At 54.0% G+C, this 22,171-nt stretch overlaps 1 long non-coding RNA gene across 1 annotated transcript; it reads right to left on the bottom strand.

Moving 5' to 3' along the window:
* Positions 1-8,324: 8,324 nt before the first annotated feature.
* Positions 8,325-11,201, bottom strand: LOC140639449 (uncharacterized). The gene is made up of 3 exons (XR_012036163.1): positions 11,062-11,201; positions 9,562-9,786; positions 8,325-8,878 (listed from the first exon to the last, which is right to left on the bottom strand). It is a non-coding gene; the product is annotated as an uncharacterized lncRNA (long non-coding RNA).
* Positions 11,202-22,171: the final 10,970 nt, after the last annotated feature.

Below are 22,171 nucleotides of genomic sequence, written 5' to 3'. Positions count from 1 at the left end.
TCCTCGATTTAGAATGGGCCTTAAATCTGAGGCCGGAATCCTCCAAAGAAGACACCCAGAGACACACAGAGACGCACAGCCATATGACAACAAGGAGGGGATTGGAGTGATGTGTCTACATGGCAAGGAAGGCTAGGAGCCACCAGAGGCTGGAAGAGGCAAGGAAAGACACCCACCCCCTCCACCCTCTACCCCTGGGGCCTTCAGAAGGAGTATGGCGCTGCCAGCACCTTGATTTTGGACTGTTGGCATCTCGAACTGTGAAGAATAAATTTGTGTTGTCCCAAGGCCGCGATGCGCGGTGACTGGCTATGGCAGCCGTCGGCGCCTAACGCGGGCCCTCAGTGCGGCGGCCCACAGGGCACCCAGGCTGGGAGAATCTCCGCCCCCGACTTCATGTGTGACCTGGGCAATCAGTTTCCTTCTTTGAGCCTTACTTTCCTCACTCGTGACGAGAGGCTACTTGACACCCTGCCTGTCCTACATCCGTCAGGGCCTGAGGCTCCCCTGAGACTCCCAGGCCGGGGAGTTTTAAAGACACCGGGCTTCCCAGGGCCCCTCCAACTGACCCCGCAGGGGTGTGGCCCCAGACCTGTCTCAGGTGACTCTGACGCAGCAGGCCACACCTGCTCCTGAGGCCCCATTTGAGCCTCCCTGGAAGAGCAACCTTCTGAGGAACCTTCCAGTTTAGGTCTATGAGGAAAGATTCTGAGAAAAGCACATGAGAACAGGGTCACTGGCTGCAAGATCTCTTGTTAGAACAAGTTAAGTGCAGGAGGGGCATGTGGTGCCTTTCCATGGGTGTGAAAACAACGGGGTAGATCTACACAATAGTGCCCGCAGGTGCACAGAACATCCTGGAAGGGAGAGTAGGAGTGGTTGTCTCTGAAGTGGGATCCTGGAGCTGGTGGTCTGCATATAACCTTCCTATTATCTACTCTCCATAGGTTTTGAATTTTTATTTTAATTTTTATTATTATTTTTAAAGATTTTATTTATCTATTCATGAGAGACAGAGAGAGGCAGAGACACAGGCAGAGGGAGAAGCAGGCTCCATGCAGGGAGCCCGACGTGGGACTCGATCCCGGGTCTCCAGGATCGTGCCCTGGGCTGAAGGCGGCGCTAAACCGCTGAGCCACCTGGGGTGCCCTCCATAGGTTGTGAATTTTTTAAAAAGATTTATTTGAGAGACAGAGAGAGCACACTTGAGCAGCGGGGAGGGGCAGAAGGAGAGGGAGGGAGAGCATCTCAAACCGGCTCCCCACTGAGCTCGGAGCCCCACGCAGGCAGATCTCGATCTCCCCACCCTGAGGTCATGACCTGAGCCCAAATCGAGAGTCAGACACTTAACCCACTGAACCATCTAGGCGCCCCCAGTAGGTTTTGAATTTTTTAACTTCTGCCTATATAACTTAAAAAAAAATCAACATGTTTTTAAAACAAAAAGAAAAATGCTCTGGTACTTGGAAGTAAACAGGGAGAAAAGGGGAAAGGAGTTTCTTTGCTTCTCCATTTCCCCTGCATGGCCAACCCCCTGGGCAGGTCCCCTGTGAGTCTATTCCTACATTTCTGTATCTGCCTCCTGCAGCGCCCAGCACCCAACAGGGCGGAGTGCTAAGGGTGGGAGGTGGGCGCTGCACCCCTGGAGCCTGGAAGCTAGGAGGGGAGGGTTCCAGGCACCAGCAGTCATGGGTCGGCAGTGAAGGCCGAAAACTGGCCACACAGGGCAACTCACAGAGGCCAGCTGGAGGACTCGCATGTTTAATTTCATAACACAAAGCCTTGCACTTGATTTTTTTTTTTTTTTTAATTGGCTAAATCTCCAAATGAACGGCGGGGACAGAAAGTCCTATGGGTTCCAGGGGAGGAGAGAGGGCTGTGAACGGGAGGCAGGGGGCTGGGAGGTCGGGGTGGTGAAGCTGGGTGGCTGAGGTGGGGTGGGGAGCTGACCAGGGTCAGGTGTGTTGCTGGGTGGTGGCAATGGGGTGTTTTGCGCCCCCTGGGCACCAGCTCTCCAAATGACACATATTAATGTAATATGTTGACGTGAGGGTTTCTAAGACTAACATGAAAAAGCATCTGGAGCAGAGCTTCTCCAATTCTCTGTGGTCAAGGGCCAATTGTTTGCTTAATGTCTAATCAATGACGGGCTATTTCTTCTGTAAAATATAACACAAAGGACTTGCTGGGGGGAAAATAAGGAAATGAACAAAGGACATAAAATACACGCCCCCAATGTTTTTTTTATTAGATTCTACAGACATAAAACAACTCTGTCGAATTGCTATGAAAGCATCTAAATGCCTGGGGACAATTCCAGTACTTATCTCATCCTGGATCTGAGCAAGCAGCTTGCACAGGGTGCTGGACCACACTTTGAGTAGCCCTGCTCCAGAGAGAGCCTCGGTGAGCAAGACAGCGAAAGGTTCAGAGAAGATGGCCAAAGAGTGGGGCCTTGGGCTAGGCAGGCCACGCTGGGCTAAGCGTGTCCTGGCCTGTTCCTTGTTCACAAGGCCTACACATGGCTATTTATTTATTTATAGTTTTAAAAATTTATTCATGAGAGACACACACACACAGAGGCAGAGACACAGGTAGAGGGAGAAGCAGGCTCCATGCAGGAAGCCCGATGTGCCCCAGACCCGGGTTCACAACCTGAGCCAAAGGCAGACGTGCTCAACCGCTGAGCCACCCAGGTTTCCCACACATTGTGTTATTTAAGTGCTCATTCAACATTTGTTTGGAGGAGAGGCGGAGGCCTGCCTCGGGGAGCAGGGCTAGAGGGAGCAGGCTGGGCCTGGCTTCAGTGTCTCCCTGACTCTCCCGGGCAGTTTGGTGACCTCTGGTTGCTGACCTCTCTTCCCCAACCAATGCCCTGCCAGGGACCAGACCATCCTCTTGGGCAGGTGGCCCTGTAAACAGCTCTTGTATGGACCCTATTCCTGGGCGCAAGTCTCTCCCTACCCCTATTGGCAGCTTGTGGCGGAGGGTCCTGTGGCTCCCGAGGAAGGCCTCCAGTCCTTCCCCCCGAAGGTGCTGGAGAAGGCAGCGTGCTCCGTCCTGTTGGGCCTGGTGACGTTGTAGCGCCCAGCGCGCCAGCCTCCTCCCGGCTCCGAATCTGGACAGCCGCCCGGCGGGCCTGTAATTAGCTCGGAGGGAGCAGGTTGTTAACCTGTTTCCCTGCTGCGGTGGCACAATGATAACCAGAATAAAAATAACCAGCCTCGCTGACTCTGCGCCAGGCACTGGGCAGCACCTTATGGGCACTCTCTGCTCTAAGTGTCACAGCCCTGGGAGGGGTGTGTGGACACCCATTCCATTTTACAGGGACACAGACTGTGGCTCAAAGTTTTAAGGGGCCTGCTGAGGTCACGCACAGGTGGTGGCTGGGAGGGGCAGGAAAGCCCAGTCTGTCCCACTCTGAGCCCCTGCTCTCTACTGGGGTGTGGAGGCCTGGAGTGATTGGGGGCGGGGATGGGGAAGAAGAGGCCAGAGTGGGATCTAGGTGTTTGTCCAAAAGGAGCCGGGCCAGTGGAGGGGACAGGAAGCTGATCCCTGGGGTGGCCGGGGCAGCTCTTTCTGGTCCTTTTAAGGGGAGCGTGGAGCTGAGAGCAACCATCACCTCCATCTCCTTGGAAGAGGAAAGAGGAAGGCCTCAGCTCTCCTGCCACAGTTCACATTCAGATTCGGGGCTCGGGGGACCCCACTGCTCAGCCTGGCTCCCGTGGGTGGTTTTACCCTAGGACACTCCTCAGCTGTCCGGCTGCAAGATGATGAATGAACTTGGGGCTTTTACATTATTTTTTAAGGTTAAAAAATGAAACTGATTTGGGGAATACCATGGGGCAAAACTAATTGCCCCTTTTCCTAGCAAGCTTCCCGGAGAGAGAAGGTCTTCAGGTCAGCGGGAAAGAAGGCCGTGGCAGTGAGATAGCTAACATCTGGTAACATCTGGGCTGGGCGTGGGGTGGGGAACCCTGTCTGGACCTTCTCACGTCTTCCTAGCTGCACCGAATCCTTAGCAGGGCAGATGTTAGGAGCCCCACTCATGTTGGATTAAGAGTAGAGGGATGAGGGGATCCCTGGGTGGCTCAGTGGTTTGGCGCCTGCCTTCGGTCCACAGGGTGATCCTGGAGTCCCGGGATCAAGTTCCGCATCGGACTCCCTGCATGGAGCCTGCTTCTCCCTCTGCCTGTGTCTTTGCCTCTGTCTCTCATGAATAAATAAATAAAATATTAAAAAAAAAAAAAAGAGTAGAGGGATGAGTGCTCTGCTTGCTGGCTGTAGTTCTGGGGGGTCCGTCAGTCCCAGAAATTTAGTGATGGCTGCACAGGATCCTACATGGCCTCACTGGGAGTCCCCCCTCCCCATGAGATGTACCCCAAGGTTTTTCTGCATGAACAAGGATGATGCAAAGGTGAGGCTAGGGCTGGAGGGCCCTGATGAGGGAGGCAGGTCACCATGGGACAGAGCATGAGCCCACATGGGGAAGATCACCCCTGAACCACAAACCCTAACACACCAACTCTGGGGAATCAGCCCTAGAGAAGGGGAGGGTAAGGAGGGGAATCCTGATTTTTTTTTTTTTTTTAAATTAAAAGATTGCGGGTGGGCAGCCGCGGTGGCTCAGTGGTTTAGCGCCGCCTTCAGCCCAGGGTGATCCTGAAGGCCTGGGATCGAGTCTCATGTCAGGCTCCCTGCATGGAGCCTGCTTCTCCCTCTGCCTGTGTCTCTGCCTCTCTCTCTCTCTCTATCTCTCTGTCTCTCTGTCTCTCATGAATAAATAAAATCTTAAAAAAAATAAATAAAAGATTGTGGTTTTTTTTTTAAGATTTTATTTATTTACTCATGAGATCACAGAGAGAGGCAGAGACACAGGCAGAGGGAGAAGCAGGCTCCCTGTGGAGGGACTTGAACCCAGGATCCTTGGGATCACAACCTGAGCCAAGGCAGACACTCAACCACTGAGCCTCTCAGGCTCCCCGGAAATCCTGATTTTAGTGGAATCTAAGCAAGAAACAACTTAGAGATCACTGCAGCGACTAAGTTTATCTGGAAGTTATCAGATTAAATGTTATCTTCGATAATATGTAGCTGATGATAAAAATTAAGCTGAATAGTGAGAAAAAGAAAACTTCTGAGTTTGCCTGTCAAAGCGTTAGGAATGTGGAATAATGTCCCTGGAAAACTGAGTCCAGCCTTCTCCAGGAATCCTAAAGGCTGAGTTCTCCCACTCAGCCCCAGGGCAGGCACCCTGGCATCCTTGAGGATCTCCTGAAGCAGAGGGACCTTCCAAGGTGATAAGCAAAGTTTTTCCTCATGATTCTTTCCTGCAAGGTGCAAGGGACCCTTTCTGGCCAGCAGGGGAAGAAGAGCGACAAACCCATGGAGGATGCTGCATTGATGCGTCCCTCAGTAACGCACACCTTGTGACCCCCCCCGCCCCACGGGGTAATGACGTGTTAGGAGAGAAACCTAATGTGTCACAACATTCCAGAACCTTGTTAGACTCCACGTCAGCTCGGTAAACACACATCATGGACATCACGGACAGTATAAAGGTTGTGAAGCCTGGGACAAGTGCCACGTGTGAAGTCACCACCTCACTGGAGGACTGTGCCCAGCATTTCCTCTTCACCATGACCCGTGAGGTCAGTAGGATTGTTCCCATTTCATGGATGAAGAACCAGAGGCTCCATGAGGTCAAGGTCCCTGAAAGCAGTGAGCAGCTGAGTCAGGATTTACACCCTGTTGGTCTGTGCCTTTCCTCTTCCCTCAGTTCCCTCACTAGAGGTCAGAGTGTCCCCGCCCAGGCCCTCTGGGCCCTCATTCTCTGGAGGACTGGAGGCTCACCCCTCTCTGGGGTGTCTGCACCCTACTGAATCACAGACCTTGAAGGGACCCCCCAGGCTGAGCTGAGTCACCTCAGCCTCCAGGCACCCTACAGCCTGGGGGCACAGAAGAGCCACATGGTCTCATACTGCACCCCCCACCCAGCAGCCACACGGGGGCACCGGGACCACTGTGAGTTGAAAATGTTCCTTTTATCAGCTGTTTCCGGGTTGAACACACAAAGCTGCTGCTGTCTACAGAGAAAGGAAGGCTGGGGCTTGGATCGTCCATTGCTGGGTGACCTGGCCAGACGTCTAGAAGCTGAAGGCTGGTTCCTGTCATTTGATTTTCTCTCATCCCCTCCTCCACCCCATGTAAGTGGGTGCCAACTGTGCCTGGCAAGCCAGGGACTTGGCTCACAGAGAGGGAGGGAAGTGTGTGCTTACCCTCCCAAGAGACCAATTCTAAAGGGCGAGGGGGGCTCTCTGACTCTTGGCTTCCCTGGCTGACGTTTAACTGGTACAGCATTGGCATGGTTACATGCCAGTTGGTCACCAGCTGCCCAGGCATCCCCCCACCCCAGCTGCCCACCCCCTGCATCCTCTCCTCAACTCCAAACCCTCCCACTACCATCCCAGTCACTCTCCCTGGGAACCCAAGAACCTCTCCTGGATCCCACAACTATGGGGACATCCCTGGGGTCTCCAGGACCTGACTTAGTGCCAAGGACAAGACTCATTCTGACTGCTGAGGCTGTGCCATTGGGGTTGTTAAAATATTTGAGTATCACATCTCGTAGGGCCTATTGTCTCTGTGTTGAGGAAGCAGCATTTTGAGGGAAGGCGGGACTCTGGCCTCAAGCTCTGTCACCAGTAAGTTATGTGACCTTGAACACACAGTCCTCCTCCTCTCTGGGCCTCAGTTTATCTGTAAAATGAAACACTGGACCAGGGGAGCTCTAAAGGCTTTAATAGAATCCTGTGATTCCATCCTTTCTCCAAAACAAGTGTGTGTGTGTGTGTGTGTGTGTGTGGCTGGTGGTGGCGAATCACATTTCCTTGCCACTGAGCCTCATCTCCAAGAGTGACAAGACCTGCTGCCTTCCATGCCTTCAGGCTTTAAAATGAGGTGACCCCTGGTTTGGCTTGGATGAGGGGGGCCTGGAGGGGTGTGACCAGCTAGGAAGGAGTGCTGGTCTGTGGCTGCTGGAGGGGAGGAGATTGGAGGGAGGAGGCAGCGGGCTGTCTTGGGGTGCAGGCAGAGACGGAACTCCTAGCTCCCCTGTTCCCTGAGAGCAAGGCAAGCCAGGTGATCCTGCCCTCACCTTTCCATCAGAAGCCCCAAGTCCCATGCACCCAGGAGACCATGGGCTTTCCCGTGGGAGGAGGTGGCAAATTATGTGTGTGCCATGTTGGGCTCGCAGAGAGAAAGGGAACCTTGACAGATGAATCCCTGTGCATGTGGGAGCCTCCCCCCTATTCAATGGGAATACCTGTGGTGCGTGGGTCAGCTGTACCGCTTGGGTGCTGTAAAATGCAGATCCTGGGGCCCTAGGATAGAGGGGGGAGGGCTTATTCCCACACATTTACCAGGCCTCCCTCCTCTGCTGATTCTGACCTACATCAAAGTTGGAGAACTTTGGAGAAAGCAAACGTGTGCTTTAATGAACTCTCCAGTCTTCTCCCCGAGGGCATCCAGATAGAGATCTTTCTTTGCAGCTACAATCTAGAATTCTCTAGCCCTGCAGAATCATCAAGGCCTATCACCTCCTGCTTCCCTCTCAGCTCGGGGTGGAGCCCAGATGCTCAGCAACCTGTCGTCTCCCCACTTCCCCCACCCTCCCACCCCCCCATGCTGGGTCCAGCAGGGCCAGCCCATTCTGTGGAGAGTCGTGCCTTCCTCCACGACAACCTCACAGTGCTCTGCTTCTCAGGTACGCAGGGCTGGCCTCAGGTCCACGTTCCTTTGAAATTCCCCTCTGGTGTGCCTCTGTGGATGACTGCAAGCTGCCTCGAGGAAGGATTCCTAATCCTGGCAGCATGAACCCTGGAGAGGTCCGAGGATGGTCTACGTAGGGTCAGCAGACCTCCTGGAACTATGAGCAAAATTGGGGGGAGGGTGCGTTTCTCTGGGGCAACTATCGAGTTTTCATCAGATTCTCAGAAGAATCTACCTCCTTGAACATATTAAGAGGCATTTTAAGGACAAGGGCTTTATCTGTGTCACCTGACGGGCCGCTCACCATGGAGTTTTGCATAGGACACATGTAAGCATTACGTTTGCAGGGTTTGTTTTTGGTGAGGGGTGGTGGTCTCCACCTTCTAGATGAGTTGACACGGGAAGTGCCATCACCGTGGTAAGAAGACAGCAATTCTCCTTCTTTTTGAAGTATCTCTAAGTCATTTTGGGGAGTAAACACTCCACACCTGGGCTCTCCCCAAGACGGGCAGGTGTGGGGAGTAGATGGACAAGAAAGAGGCCCCTGGGCAGGTCTCCCGTTTTATTCATGGAGTCAGCCAACCTCAGAGCTAGTGTTCTGCACTTGCTCTACACCCAGCATGGGAACAGATGCATTGTCTCTAGGAGCCTCGATGTGTAGAAGGAAATAATACACGGGAGAGGCAGGAACATGGACAGAGAGGGATGGAGGGGGATCTGTCATGTGGGTTTCCACACGGGCCATGTTTGAGCTGGGGGACGAATCTCAAACGTCTTGAAAGCTGAAGGATCAAGGACTGGAGCCCTTTTGGGGAAGGATCAGATGGAAGGGTATGAGTCCCAGGCAGGTAGAGTCGGTTGCGAGCCGGGCTGAGCTGATGGTTGTGTAGCAGGGTCCCAGCTTCAGCCCAAGACGCATCTGTGCAGGGAGGCCTTCTAGAAATCTGTTTGTAGGAGCAGTGGAGGGCTGTGTGGGATATGACTCCTCTCCAGGGACCGGGTCAGGCCCCACATGCTAGGACTGAGAGGCATCCGGGGGTAGAGGGAATTCTGAGGGTCCCCAGGGAGTGTGATGAGGCGCCCTCTCACACTTGAGCCAGGTGGAAACCTGAAGTAGACATAGATGGGGTGCAGGAAATTACAATGGGAAGACTTATCTTATTAAAAATGGTTTGTGTCCCTCGGAGCACAAGCAGCTCTACTTTGGGAGCTTTTACAGAGCGAGGCCCAGCAAGAAGGGACATCTCCTCCTGCAGTTGTGGATAAGACTTAAGGAGCACTTTGCAGAGACCCTGGGTCCTGCATTAGTGACCAGAGGTGAGTATCAGGAAGAGCAGGTGACAGGTGGGAATGGTCAGCAGATCCGTGTGTGTGTGTGTGTGTGTGTTTGTGTGAGATCAGATGTGTAGAGCTCATGGCTGGAGGTCTGGGACCAAAGGTCAGGCCTCAGGCAAGATGAGAGGCCAAACCAGGACATATGCACAATTAGGGAGTAGATCAGCTTAGGGGAAACTGAGTCAGGGAGCTAGTTGAGGTTTCTCAGAAGCAGGTGGGTGGCGGTGGTGGAGGTCAGAGGGCCAGGCCAGGGCCAGGGTAGCAGAGGATCATCTGGTCAGGTGGGAACAGCTGACAAAGTTGTCCTCTGGGGTAAGCAGAGGACCGTGCTTTGCCTTCACACCTTCAAAGGCCCTGTGGATGTGGAGGCCTGTCCAGGGGGGCCCTTTTATTATTAAAGGAGATGATGAATGAAGCTCTTGCAGATTCGATAGACCCGGGGATGAGTCAGGTTACCTTTGGATCCTTTCAGCAATGGAAGGAACTTGAATCGGGCCTCCAGGGACAGTTGGGACTTTTCAACAGCGTCTGTGGTGGCCGGACTCACTGCTGAGGCCAGGCGAGGGAGGGAAACAGGCTCGGCGGTGCTGGTGGCGCGAACTGCAGCTGGGCCTGGGAGCCCTTGGGAGCACACTTGCAGATCCCCTCTAGCTTGGTAACACAGAGTCTGAGATGCAGGCCCTGGGCAGTGGGAACATGGGGGATGCAGCCGGGTTGGGGGCAGAGTTCCGGCCATGGAAAGGGGCAGGATCCCTTGACCGAGGTCGTCTCTGCAGCCAGGCCTGGTACCATGCCCCGTCATCCTTATTGATGTCTGCATTGAGGTAACCCCAGCAAGGGCTGTTAGCTCCTCCCTCCCTTACAGGTAGGGGGTGTCAAGTGTTTGGCCCAAGGCCCTGAGGCCAGTAAGTGGCAAAGCTGAGATCCGAGACCAGAGCTCTTCCTGGCTTTGGGCCGTCACTGCCCTGTCCAGAGAGTGCCCCTGAGAAGCTGGTAGCAGCAGCCTTGCTCTTGCCACTTAGCTGTTGACATCACCCGGCATTTGACTGCTTCTGCTTCCCTGTCTGTGGAAATGGGAGGGCAGCCCCCCACCCACCACCCTGGGAGCTGCAGTGCCAGCCTGAGCCCGAGGAGGAAGAGGGAAGGAGGTAGAGACTGGCGTGAAGTTGGGAGCCTTGTGGACTGGGCCCACGCAGGGACTCCTGCCCGGGACACAAGTCTGAAATGGGTAAGTTCCCCTTCTGCCCATCCTTCCTCCCTTGCCAAAGCATCTGCCCTCCAATTTCACTGAAGACCTCCCTTGCTCTTTTCTCGGGGTTTTACTTGAGGTTGGAACAGCACAAACTTCCCACTAGTGTGAAGGATGAAAGCCTGACGGGAGGCCTGCCCTCTCTTGGGGCCTCCCAGGGCCTTTTGTGTTTTCCTGGGAGGGGATTAGCAGCCTGGAATGGGGCAGATGCCAAGGAGAGAGTCTCAAGTGGCCCAGTTCTCGGCTTCGGGGACAGAAGGTGGGGTGTTGAGGCAGGCCCTGCCCCGGCTCCTGGCTCCTGCCTAGCCTGGCCAGTCTCTGCCGGGGAGGGCACCCTTCCCTGGGCCTGGCTTCTGAGAACCAGGCCGGGCTCTAGGCTGGGCCCCAGGCAGATCCCCAAGTCTCCCTCATTCCCCCCACAACACACACAGGGTGCGGCCCCCTCTTCCTGGGAACCAGCCTGGATTCTCCCCAGCCCTGGTCTGGGACCCAGGGCCGCTCCCCTGTTGCCAGCTCCTTCCCGGCACCGTCTGACCCCGGATCAGCTGTGAGTGAGGTGGGGCGGCCACAGGAGCCTCTGGCCAGCCTCTGGGAGGTGGAAACTAGCAGTCTGCCTGGACCAAGCAGCAGGCTCAGGCCGGGGGTGCAGGGGTGGGCAAGGCCCGCGGGCCCCGGCAGCATTCTGGAGGAATTTCTCAATTACTTACTGGCTGGAGACCAGAGGTCGGAGCAGGCCTGGGCTGGCCCTGCTGGCTGAGGTCCTTAAGGAGCCTCTCTCCTGGCTCTGAGGACTAACCACCTCTCCCCCCTTCCCCTCCCTAGCTCCCCTCTGCCTGCCTGCCTCCTGCACTGGCGAGTCCCAGCTGCGGGGGGGGGGGGGGGGGGGGCTCACCAGTGCTCCCTGCTACCCTATTTGTGGAAGAGGCAACCAGGACCTCGGGAGGAGGAGCTGGTCTTCCCCTGGCTCCTGGCCTTTCTTCTTGGCCTTTTGGGCAACCTGTTGAAGTCCTGGCCATTCTTGACCTCTCCACTCTTCTGAAAACACATATTCCATCTGTCTGAGAGAGGAGGCCACTCTGGTTTCTTCATTGAGTTGGTGGGGAGACGATGGTGGGTTGGCTGTTCCCATACCCTCTATTTCGGGTTCCTGGATAGGAATGCCCTTTATGCCCTTTGTGTATAAGTCTTCTCCCTCAGAGAGGACCAGCTACAAAATTTGCAGGGGCATTTGTTAAAAAATAATCAAGAAGTTTTAAAAAAGATTTTATTTATTTGTTCACGAGAGACATAGAGAGAGAGTCAGAGACATAGGCAGAGGGAGAAGCAGGGAACCCAGTGGGGGACCCGATCCCAGGACAAAGGGATCAGGCCCTGAGCCAAAGGCATAGCTCAACCACGGAGCCACCCAGGTGCCCCCCAAAATAATCAAGAATTTTAAGACAGTGACAAGAGACCACAGAACCAAGCCCCAGGCCCTTCCAAGTACAGGGCCCTGTGTGACCACACACATTGCACCCACAAAACCAGCCCCGCTCCCAGAGTGCCCTTGGCCCTTTTGGCCCCTGCTCAGCCCTCTCCTGGACCTTAGCATGTCTTTGGCTAGAAGGCAGGTCTGAGCAGACATCCACCGGCTCTGCTCCTTTGTCTCACTCTGACCTCAGTGGTGGTATCTGATGGCCTACAGTTTCCCTTCCTCTCAGGGAAACTGAGGTAGCAGGGAGCCCGGGGCTTTATGATCACATGCAGTACCACCCATCTCAGACAACGAGATGAGGGCTTGGCAGTGACAGCTCCCCTTGGCTGCCCATGGTGTGCCAGCCCCAGAGCTCTGGGTGGGAGGACAAGTGTCAAAGCTCCTGCCCTGGCCTTCTGTTCCCTGTTAGTGTCATTCTTCCTGAGGGGTGAGGGTGTGACAGACAGCTGTGACAGATAGCTCCAGACCAGGCCTCCACACAGCCAAGCCTGGTTGCTTTCTTCTTTGTCACACTGCACGGTAGCTGGTTCATGGACCTGAGCCAGGGAAATGGTGGCACCTGTGTCCAGGAGTGTCTGGACTCAGGGATTTGGTTTTGACTCCAGTAGCCGAAGCTCAGCTGAGGTCATGGAGAGCAGGCAAGCCCTGCCTGGGGACTGGAACCTGCCCGTCCAGCTGCAAGGGAATGCCAGGCCAGAGGGAAGGTGGGCCCAACAGGCCCTAGGCACCAGCCCGTGCAAGAACCTTCTTTCTGGGACACCTGGGTGACTCAGTGGTTGAGCGTCTGCCTTTGGTTCAGGTCATGACCCCAGGACCCCGCAGGGAGCCTGCTTCTCCCTCTGCCTATGTCTCTGCCTCTCTCGGTGTCTCTCATGAATAAATAAATAAAACCTCCAGGCTTCCAGGCCCGTCATCGGCCTCCGGATGGCCATGGCCACCACCCATCCCATTAGGAAGCACTTAGGCCTGGGAAGAGGCTTAGTGGCCTCTGGACTGTGTCCCATTTATTCTCACAAAAGCCACAGGAAGTGGGTCCTACTGTTACAATAATGAGTCTGATGAACTGAACGATGGGCTCCTGTCCCCATGGCTGCCACGTGTCCTCGGGTACTCTTTCCTGGCGGAAGTCCTCACCACGGTCCTTACCATGTTCCAGCGGCGGTCTGATTCTGAGCCTCCCTAATTGGGGTTTAAGCCCCATGGCCCCGAGTAGAGCTGCTGTTTGAGTTCACATCTGGGCAATTGCCATGCTTAGGGCTGTCACCCTGGTGCCATAGACAGTGGCCAGCGCATACAGGGACCGCCCTAAACGGCGAGGCGGGGAGGCAGGGAGGGAGGAGGTGGCGGAGTGAGCACTCCAGCACAGGCCAGCCTGGCACGGAGCCTTTGCCCCTAAACCACCCGACTGTCCTCGCTCCTTCTCCCCGGAGGCTCCCCTGACATACTTCTGCCGGGCTAATGTGGGTCTTTGTAGCAGACCCGAAGCGGGCAGGACTGATGTTGGCATCATGGGAGGAGCTTGGGAAAGGAGGAAAGGGCCTTGTCACCCTCTCAAGCTCCCAGTCGGAGGTCCTTAGCTCTGAGGTCTCAGAAGACCCCTCCTTCGTGGGAGACCCCACTGGGCCAGTTGGTTCCCAGCTGACTGCTTGCACCCCCAGCCCTGTGAGGCAGGGGTCTTGGCAACGGGGAGGCCTTTTCTAGAAGAAACGCCTGCATTTACAGCACGCCGCTCCCCACCTGGCCCCACGGAGTAACTCAGTCCTCAGTTCCCCATGCCCTGGGAATACGTGCCTTCCTAGCCTTGCTGGCGCTGCAGCCTTTAGGCCCACACTTCTGTCAGCCGAGGCATCTGTGGGCGTTCACCCCGGGCGTGTTTACACGCGGGCGCTGCCAGGCTGCTGGGGTGCTGTGCCTGCTGGAGCGGCTCTCGGGAAACCCAACAGCCGGGCTGCTGAGAGCAGGGATCCCGCACCCTGTCTTCCATTCTTCAAATGTGCTCCTCAAATATCTCTGAGCCCCTCCTCTGTCGCAGGCATGTTGCCAAGGCTGGGGATCACGGATGGGGACCCGGCCCTAGGTTCAAGGGGCTCACAGTCCGGTAGGGGAGGGCCCCGCGTCACCAGGCAGCAGGCACACGGGGACGGTGTGTACACGAAGCGTGGGGAGGGTGATCCGTGTCTCCCAGGATGCTTTGGTGCAAGTAACAGAACTCAACTCCAAGAAGCCCGGGCAGAAAGACATTTATTGGTTCACTTCACAGGGTAGGTGTGAGGCAGGGTTGCCTAGCAACCTAGTGATGTCACCCAAGCCAGGCTCGTCCCGTCTTTCTGCCCTGCTGTCCTCAGCATCTTTGTGATGCCACCTCCCCGGCCACGTGATGGATACCACAGCCTCGCACAATCAGGTCCAGAAGCGGAGTGGAGGAGCAGGCTCTCCCTGTCGCTGCTCCTTCCATCAAGGAGGAAAGATTTTCCCACAAGCCCTAGTGGCCTGCCCTTCACATCTCCTAGCCCACCTGGGTCACCGGAGCGTGGCTAGCTGCAAGGGAGGCCGGGAGAGCGAGCGCCGGGCATTCTCAGCTCTGACTAGAAGACGGGGGGAGCACCTGCCCCCCTGCCCCATTTAGTCTCGGTTTGTTCACGCTGCTGGGGGGGGGGGTGCGTATAAGCAGCAGAGGTTTATCTCCCCACAGCTCTGCAGGCTGGAGAGATGAGGTGCTCCGGCTGCCTCCTGGCATTAGATACTGTCTCGCCGAAATCCCAAGCACACGCCCCAGCCCTGATCCTGCCCCCAAAGCTCATTCTTGGATTCCGAATGCCTGTGTGACGCCTCCTTGCCATAGCTCATGAACACCCCTGAATCAATTCTGGTTTTCTTTCTCTCCACCCCCCAACACTCAAATCTGCCCCATTGAGGTTTTCTCAGGTCGATGATGAAGACTTTATTTTTCCTCATGTTTGGGCCCCAAACTTCGGTGATCCCAGGACCCCAAAATCATGATCTGAGCCAAAGGTAGACACTTAACTGACTGAGCCACCCAGGCACCCCCTCTGTTGGGGAATCTTGTTGGCGCCATCATTAAATACATCCAGGGTCTGGCACCCCCAGCATCCCCATCACCCTACAGCTTCCCCCTTCAGCTCTTGCCTGGATTGTTGTAATAACCTTGCTAGTGACTCTCCTGATTGTGCCTTTGAGTCCTTAAAGTCAATCTTAACCCAGCAAAGCCCAAAACACCCTTTCAAAAGATGTCTGAGGATGCCCCCTGCTGCCCCAAACTCTGCAAAGGCACATGTCACCCAGGCCCCGAGTTCTCTAGTGACCCTCGGAACCCCTCCTGGGCTGGCCCTTGCCTCCAACCTCATCCCATCTCCCCACACACCGAGCAGCCTTCTCCCCTCACTCTGCTCCGGCTACACAGGCCAGCACCCTAGTCCTGCACAGGCACACGCCTGTCTTGGGGTCTTTGCTCAGCCTGCAAAGCTCTTCCACCAGGTGTTCTTCAAGTCATTGCTCAAATACCACTCTTTACCTGCCTGAAATTATAACCTCTCCCAGTCCACCCCACCCCCAGCAATGACCTTCCTGAACCTCCTTCTCCGGCTCATTCCCCTCCCCCCCACTCATGGCACTTAATATCTTCTCACATACCGTATGACTCACTTATTGATTGTATGTCTTGTTTGTGGTCAGTCTCTTCCTGCTGGAGTGTAAACTCCATGTAAGGGATGGGTTTTGTTTTATTCGCTGATGTATCCCAAACACCCACAATAGCACTGGACATGGGGTAAACTCTTAATAAATGTTTATTGAATTTTATTGAAGTCACTTACACTGTAGTATAAACAAATGGATGTAGTTACACTCCCTACCCCACCCCCACACTCGCATAAACCACGGATTTTAAGAAAAAGGTTATTTCCTGCATCACAGTGCCCTTAGGAAAGGCATATCGGGGCTGTGAGTTTTACAATCTTGAGATAATGCAGGTGGACCGAGGATTCACTGAAACCAGGACTCAAGGAGGAAGAAGCCAGGGAACCACCTTGTGTCTCAAAAGCCGGAGGGGATGGAGGTGACCGATTCTGGGGTGTGGCAGGGAGGGAAGGGACTGCAGCAAGCCATGCACACGGTCATGGTGTGGCTACAACTGGCTGCTCCAAGGGCAGTGGCCAGGACAGAGGCGTGGAGACCCAGACAGGCAGCTGGCTCGAGCTGCGTCTTTCTAGCATATTTTAGCGGCAGGGTGGGCTCAGGAAGCAGGCTGGACTCCTCATTCGGGGGCAGATGCAGGCAGTGGTGGAGTTACCTGCACCCGTAAAGAAGCTGAAGAGGCTGGAGCTGCAGGGACCCTCACTTTGTGAGACTCTCTCCCAAGACCCAGGGAGGATCTCACATTCAGGCCACTATCAGCTTTTAGAAAGCGTGGCTTTTGTGATTTTTTTCCCTCATTCCAAATAAACATCAAGTTACTATACCTCATATTGTATTTTTTTAAAAAAAGATTTTATTTATTTATTCATGAGAGGGGATCCCTGGGTGGCTCAGCAGTTTGGTGCCTGCCTTTGGCCGGGGGTGTGATCCTGGAGACCAGGGATCAAGTCCCATGTTGGGCTCCCTGCAGGGAGCCTGCTTCTCCCTCTGCCTGTGTCTCTGCCTCTCTCTCTGTATCTCTCATGAATATTTTTTAAAATTTTTTATTTTTATATTTTTATTTATTTTTATTATTATTTTTTTAATTTTTATTTATTTATGATAGTCACACAGAGAGAGGGAGAGGCAGAGACACAGGCAGAGGGAGAAGCAGGCTCCATGCACTGGGAGCCCGACGTGGGATTCGATCCAGGGTCTCCCGGATCGCGCCCTGGGCCAAAGGCAGGCGCTAAACTGCTGCGCCACTCAGGGATCCCAATTTTTTATTATTTTTTTTAAAGATTTTTAAATTTATTCATGATAGACATAGAGAGAGACAGAGGCAGAGACACAGGCAGAGGGAGAAGCAGGCTCCCTGCAGGGAGCCCATTGCGGGACTCAATCCCAGGACCCTGGGGTCACGACCTGAGCCAAAGGCAGATGCTCAACCACTGAGCCACCCAGGCGCCCTCCTCATATTGTATTTGTAAATTTATATTTTGTGAAGAGGTCCCGCGAGATGGTACAGCTGGGCCCTGCCCAGAACCTGGAGCTGCCCTGGGTGGAGAAACTTGCTCTCCGGGTGGCTGGAGAGCTCAGGCCCACGCTCCTCTGGTATGACCAGTGTCACTGAAGCCAGCCAGGGGCACGGCTGCCCTCTTCAGTCATCTGTATTTGATTCCCTGGAGCCAGTCTGGGGTCCTATCTTTTTTTTTTTTTCTGTGCAGCACCCCAACCCCACCTTAGAGGGCTGAAGCAAGCGGGAGGGGGAGGACCTGTGAGGTTGGAGCGCCCTCTCCTGGGATATCGGAGGAACAGCCAGGAGGGGTACAACCCTGCAGGGGCTGCAGGTTGAGTTTGGTGGTCAGGTCGCCCGCAATCCAAAGCAGGTGGATCGGGGGGTTAGGACACGAGGAAGCCCCTCTCGTTGGGCATAGATACCCTCTTGTTGGTCACGGACATATCTGAGCACACACTTTATGTCTCTATAATTCAAACGTGCTAATGCATTCACGTCCCCGGGTTCCATTTCCACCACACCTGGGGCGAGGGCTGTCCCACCAGAGCCAGCGTGGGACTCACAGGTTCAGGGCTCAGTAGCCCCTACAGGCTCCTTCAGATGCCAGCTGCAAGGGGGTTCCCCAGGACCCCCTCAGGCTGGAGAATTCCCTGGAACACTCACAGGACTCACTGCAGGTGCTATACTTAGGATTACAGTTTTATTATCAAGGGCCAGAGCCTGAAGATGTGTGCAGGGCCGATCCGGAAGGGAATGCAGCGCCTCCGTGCCCTCCCCGCCCAGCACAGCAAGGCGCTCCCCTCCCAGGAAGCTCCCCTGAGGCTCCCGCCCAGAGTTCCCACGGGAGATTCCTTAGGTGGGAATGACTGAACCCTGGCTGCGTCACTGAACTCAATCTCCAACCCCCTCTCCCATCGGCTGGAAGTTCCTTCCTCTGCTCCCTGCTTGGTCCTCCAGGTCACCAGCTTCAGGAAGCTATGAAGGGGCCCACCCTGGGTCACCTCATTAGCATAACAATGACACTCCTGCCACTCAGGAAATTCCAAGACTTCTTCTTCTTCTTTTTTTTTTTTTAAAGACTATTTATTTATTTGAGAGAGAGAGAGTACAAGCAGGGTGGGAGGGGAAGAGGGAGGTGGAGAAGCAGGTTCCTCGCAGAGCAGAGAGCCCAATGTGGGGCTCTATCTCAGGACCCTGAGATCATGACTTGAGCTGTAGGTAGATGCTTAACTGATGGAGCCACCCAGGTGCCCCAAGAGATTTTTAAAAACATTCCTTTATTTTAGAGAGAGAGGTGTGGGGAGGGGCCGAGGGAGAGGGAGAGAGAGTCTCAAGCAGACTCATGCTGAGCTCAGAGCCAGATGTGGGGACCCTAAGACCACAACTGACCTGAGCTGAAACCAAGAGTTGGACAATTAACCGACTGCGTCCCCTGTATGCCACCCTCACCCCCCCAAGAGTTTTTAAAGTTGGTAGCAGGAACTGGGAGAAAGACCCAGGATGTTCTTGATTATACCACAACACACGTACACACGCACAAGAGTTAGGGCTTATTCATCCGGGCCACCTCAGCAGCCGGCTCCTCCGCACACTCCCTCAGGTGGGGCCGAACCGCAGAGGTAGTCCTCCAAGGGCCATACTACTGACCCTCCTTAAAAGGGAAAAAAAAATCCAAAAAAATAAAAAATAAATAAAGGCAAACCACGAGACGTCAAGGTGGGCCTCCCAGCCCCCCTGGCTTCCACCCCGCTCCAGGACGTCTGGTTCCCGAAGGAGAAGTGTTCCCTTCCTGTGGCTCAAGGCCACTGGTGTGCAGCCAGTGTTTCCGATGTGGACTTGCCTTGCTAATCATTGTTTGATTTTGTTTAACACAAAACTAATCAAAACAAAACCAATCCCAAGCCCCTCCCGCCCCCATCCTTGGCAAGGCGGCCCGGTCCCCTGAGGACACGGCAGCTGCCACTGCAGCCACAGCCACGCAGCAGAGGCTGTGCTCACACGGCTGACCCCCAGGCTCTGTGTCCCCGACAACACCGCCTCCCCGAGTGCTCATCTGGCTGCCCTGCTGCAGCTGTTCCAGAGAATTCGCTGTGGTCCTTGCCACGTAAAAGACATTAGGGTCCAAAGCTGACGGCCAACAAAGAATTCTGGAGATGTTGGTGCAAAAAGTGGTTTCATTAAAGCACAGGGACAGGACCCATGGGCAGGAGGACCCGCACCGGGGTCATGAGGAGTGGCCCTTTAGAGATAAGTTGGGAGGGGGTTAGGAAAAATGTAGTCTCTAAGGAATTTTGGAAGCAAGGTTCCCAGGACCTTGAGGGGGCTGGCTATTGTTGGGAAAGGTCACTTATTACCGTCTAATAAAACCCGAGTCATGAGACCCTTCAGATGTATATCGGTGGGTCACATGCTTGGGGGAGGATTGCCAACACGTATCTTAGGGGCTTTAGAGATAACATTTCTAAAGGAATTTTTATATATTAAAGTAGACTTATAGGATCCTGGGGACCGGGCTACGTTTGTCTTTTTGCCCTCAGCAAAGTATCAACATTGAGGTCGCTGAGTCCCTAGAGGAATGTCACTCTGCCTGTTTTAGGGACTTGTCAAGGACCTGTAGGGAGTGAGGAAATTTAATAATTTCTCTTCTGCCTTGGTTTCCCACATCACTTGGCTCTTTGGGATGCCAGCTCCTGAATCTAGCTCAGAGAGTCAGTGTCTGGTGTAGGGCATGATCCGGGGTCCCAGCCGCAAGTCCCAGCTGTCCCTCCCCCAAGGCAAGGCGTTCCCAGCCCAGGAAGAGGGCTTCAGACCTCAGCAGCTGAGAAAAATGCCAGATGGCTGCTGTGTCCCCTGCACTGTCCACACAGTGCTGCTGGTCGTCCCCACATCCGTCCAATCCTTAAGATTCTGGACAGGAGGTTCCTGGGTGGCTCATTCGGTTAAGCGTGTGACTTGGGCTCAGGTCCTGATCTCAGGGTCCTGGGAGGGAGCCCTGTGTCAGGATCTGCAGTCAGCAGGGAGTCTGCTTCTCCCTCTCCCTCTGTCTACCCCCCCTCCCCAGGCACATACACTCTCTCTCAAAAAAATAAATAAGTAAATAAATAAATAGATAAATAAATAGATAGATAGATAGATAGATAGATAGATAGATAAAATCTTTCAAAAGGATTCTGGGGCATCTGAGTGGCTCAGTTGTTGGGTGTCTGTCTTTGGCTCAGGTCATGATCCCGGGGTCCTGGGATCGAGCCCTGCGTCGAGCTCCCGGCTCCACCAGAGGAGCCTGCTTCTCCTTCTTCCTCCACTTATTGCTCCCCTTGCTTTTGCTCTCTCTCTGTCAAATAAATACATAAAATTAAAAAAAAAAGATTCTGGACAAATTAAAAAAATTTTTTAATGCAAGCCTTAAACCAAAGCCTGAGATTAGAATGCTTCCCATGATGTTTCAAAGGACCAGTAATTTTGAATATTTTGAATATTCAAAGATATTAAATATCTTTGAATATTTCAAAGACGGCTGCCCGGTTTGCTGGACCTAGGGCTCCTCTCACCCCCTCCCTCTTGGAAAGGAACACCCAGTGCAATGAGGTCATCCTTACAAGAAGCGCTCATTGTGTGCCAGAGGCCTTGGGCTGTGTTTCACATGCAGGAGTTCAGTAACTCTTCATGACAGTCCTGTGAGGGAGGGGATCTATTCTTGTTTCTGTTTACAGATGAGGAAATGGAGATTCAGAGGGGCTGAGGACTTGCTCAAAGTCACAGAGCCGGCAAGGGCAAGCGGTAAAGCCAAGCAGAATTCGAACCCAGAAACGTCAATGCCAGGTTCTGTGTGCTTAAGCACTTTATGATGCTGATACACAGAACTTTCCACACGCTTCCTTCTGTTCTCCCATCGTACCTCCCTTAGTGCAATTTCTGAATAATACTGGGGACAGGGAAAGCCTATCAACCTGACCTTGAGGAACAGCTGTAATAGAACATTGCCATCTGCCTTTGCCCCTCTCCTGTTGGCTAGTCCAGCCTGGAGCTCATGCTTGCTCATTAATTTAGTTATTCCTCACTATGTTGCAGAAAGAATATAAACAGAGTAAGTGCATTTAAACTTCCCTGTCTTGATCTGAAGCTGCAGCATGGAAGCCATCAAGGGCCAGGAAGTACAGTGGTTAAGACCCCAGAGAGCCAGAGCTGTATTGTTAGGGTCTTAATCTCAGCCTCCCTATTGGCCAGCAAAAGCCTTGAATGAGATGCTTAACTTCTGCATGCTTCCATTTCCCCAATTGTAAAATGGGAGTAAGGCCAGACCTTCTGTACAAGGTTTCTGTGAGGAGCAAAAAGTTAGTGCTAACACGAAGCTGAGTTAGGGTATGCAGGAGGGGCACAGGCAGGGTGCTGTTTCCCTGGGTCGGCTGCAGCCTGACCCCCCTTCAGTGCGGGCCAGTGCCTCTGGGCCATTTCAACCTACCAGCCTTTCCTACTTCTGCAAGTTTCCTCTCCCTCCGCCTTGGGCTTGCGGCTCCTGCTTGGGTCTCCCAGCCTCCGGATGCACGTTCCAGTAGTCAGAGGATGACAGTTGGGCAGTCCCATCCAAATGAAGCACTGTCTCCTCCTGTGGTCTTGCCCAGCTCCAGAGTGGGCTGACTGAGGACTGTTTTGCTTTTTTTTTTTTTTTTTTTTAAGATTTTATTTATTCCTGAGAGACACACACAGAGAGGCAGAGACATAGAGGGACAAGCAGGCTCCCTGAGGGGAGCCTGATGCAATATTTGATCCCAGGACCCCGGGATCACAACCTGAGCCAGAGACACTCAACCACGGAGCCACCCAGGTGCCCCAGGACTGTTTATAGAGTTTTTACCAGCTTCTGATTTTCTTCCTTGTAGCAAGGGTGCAAATGTAGTTAGAAACCTCAATCTATGATGACGACGCTGAGTCTGCCCGAGGGTCAGGCTGCTGGACCCATCAGGGCTCAGATTTCATGTCAGGTTCTTGCAGGGGGCAGGGGGGGGGTTTGGGAGGAGGGCAGAGGTTTGGGAAATCGTGGAAAGTGCACGACAAAGGTTGCAAGGGTTGCAAAGCGGTCTCTAATTTCTGGGAGCCAAGTACTCACCAGGACTTTTGGAGCTGACCTGACACCTAGTGGCCAATCATAGGAATTAATCCCACTTAGGGAAGGCTCCCCGGCTGCGGCTGACGT

Source organism: Canis lupus, chromosome 9, assembly GCF_048164855.1.
Source record: "Canis lupus baileyi chromosome 9, mCanLup2.hap1, whole genome shotgun sequence".
Classification (NCBI taxonomy): domain Eukaryota; kingdom Metazoa; phylum Chordata; class Mammalia; order Carnivora; family Canidae; genus Canis; species Canis lupus.
Note: the sequence above shows the minus strand (reverse complement) of the source record. Positions and strands in the feature narration are given on the sequence as shown.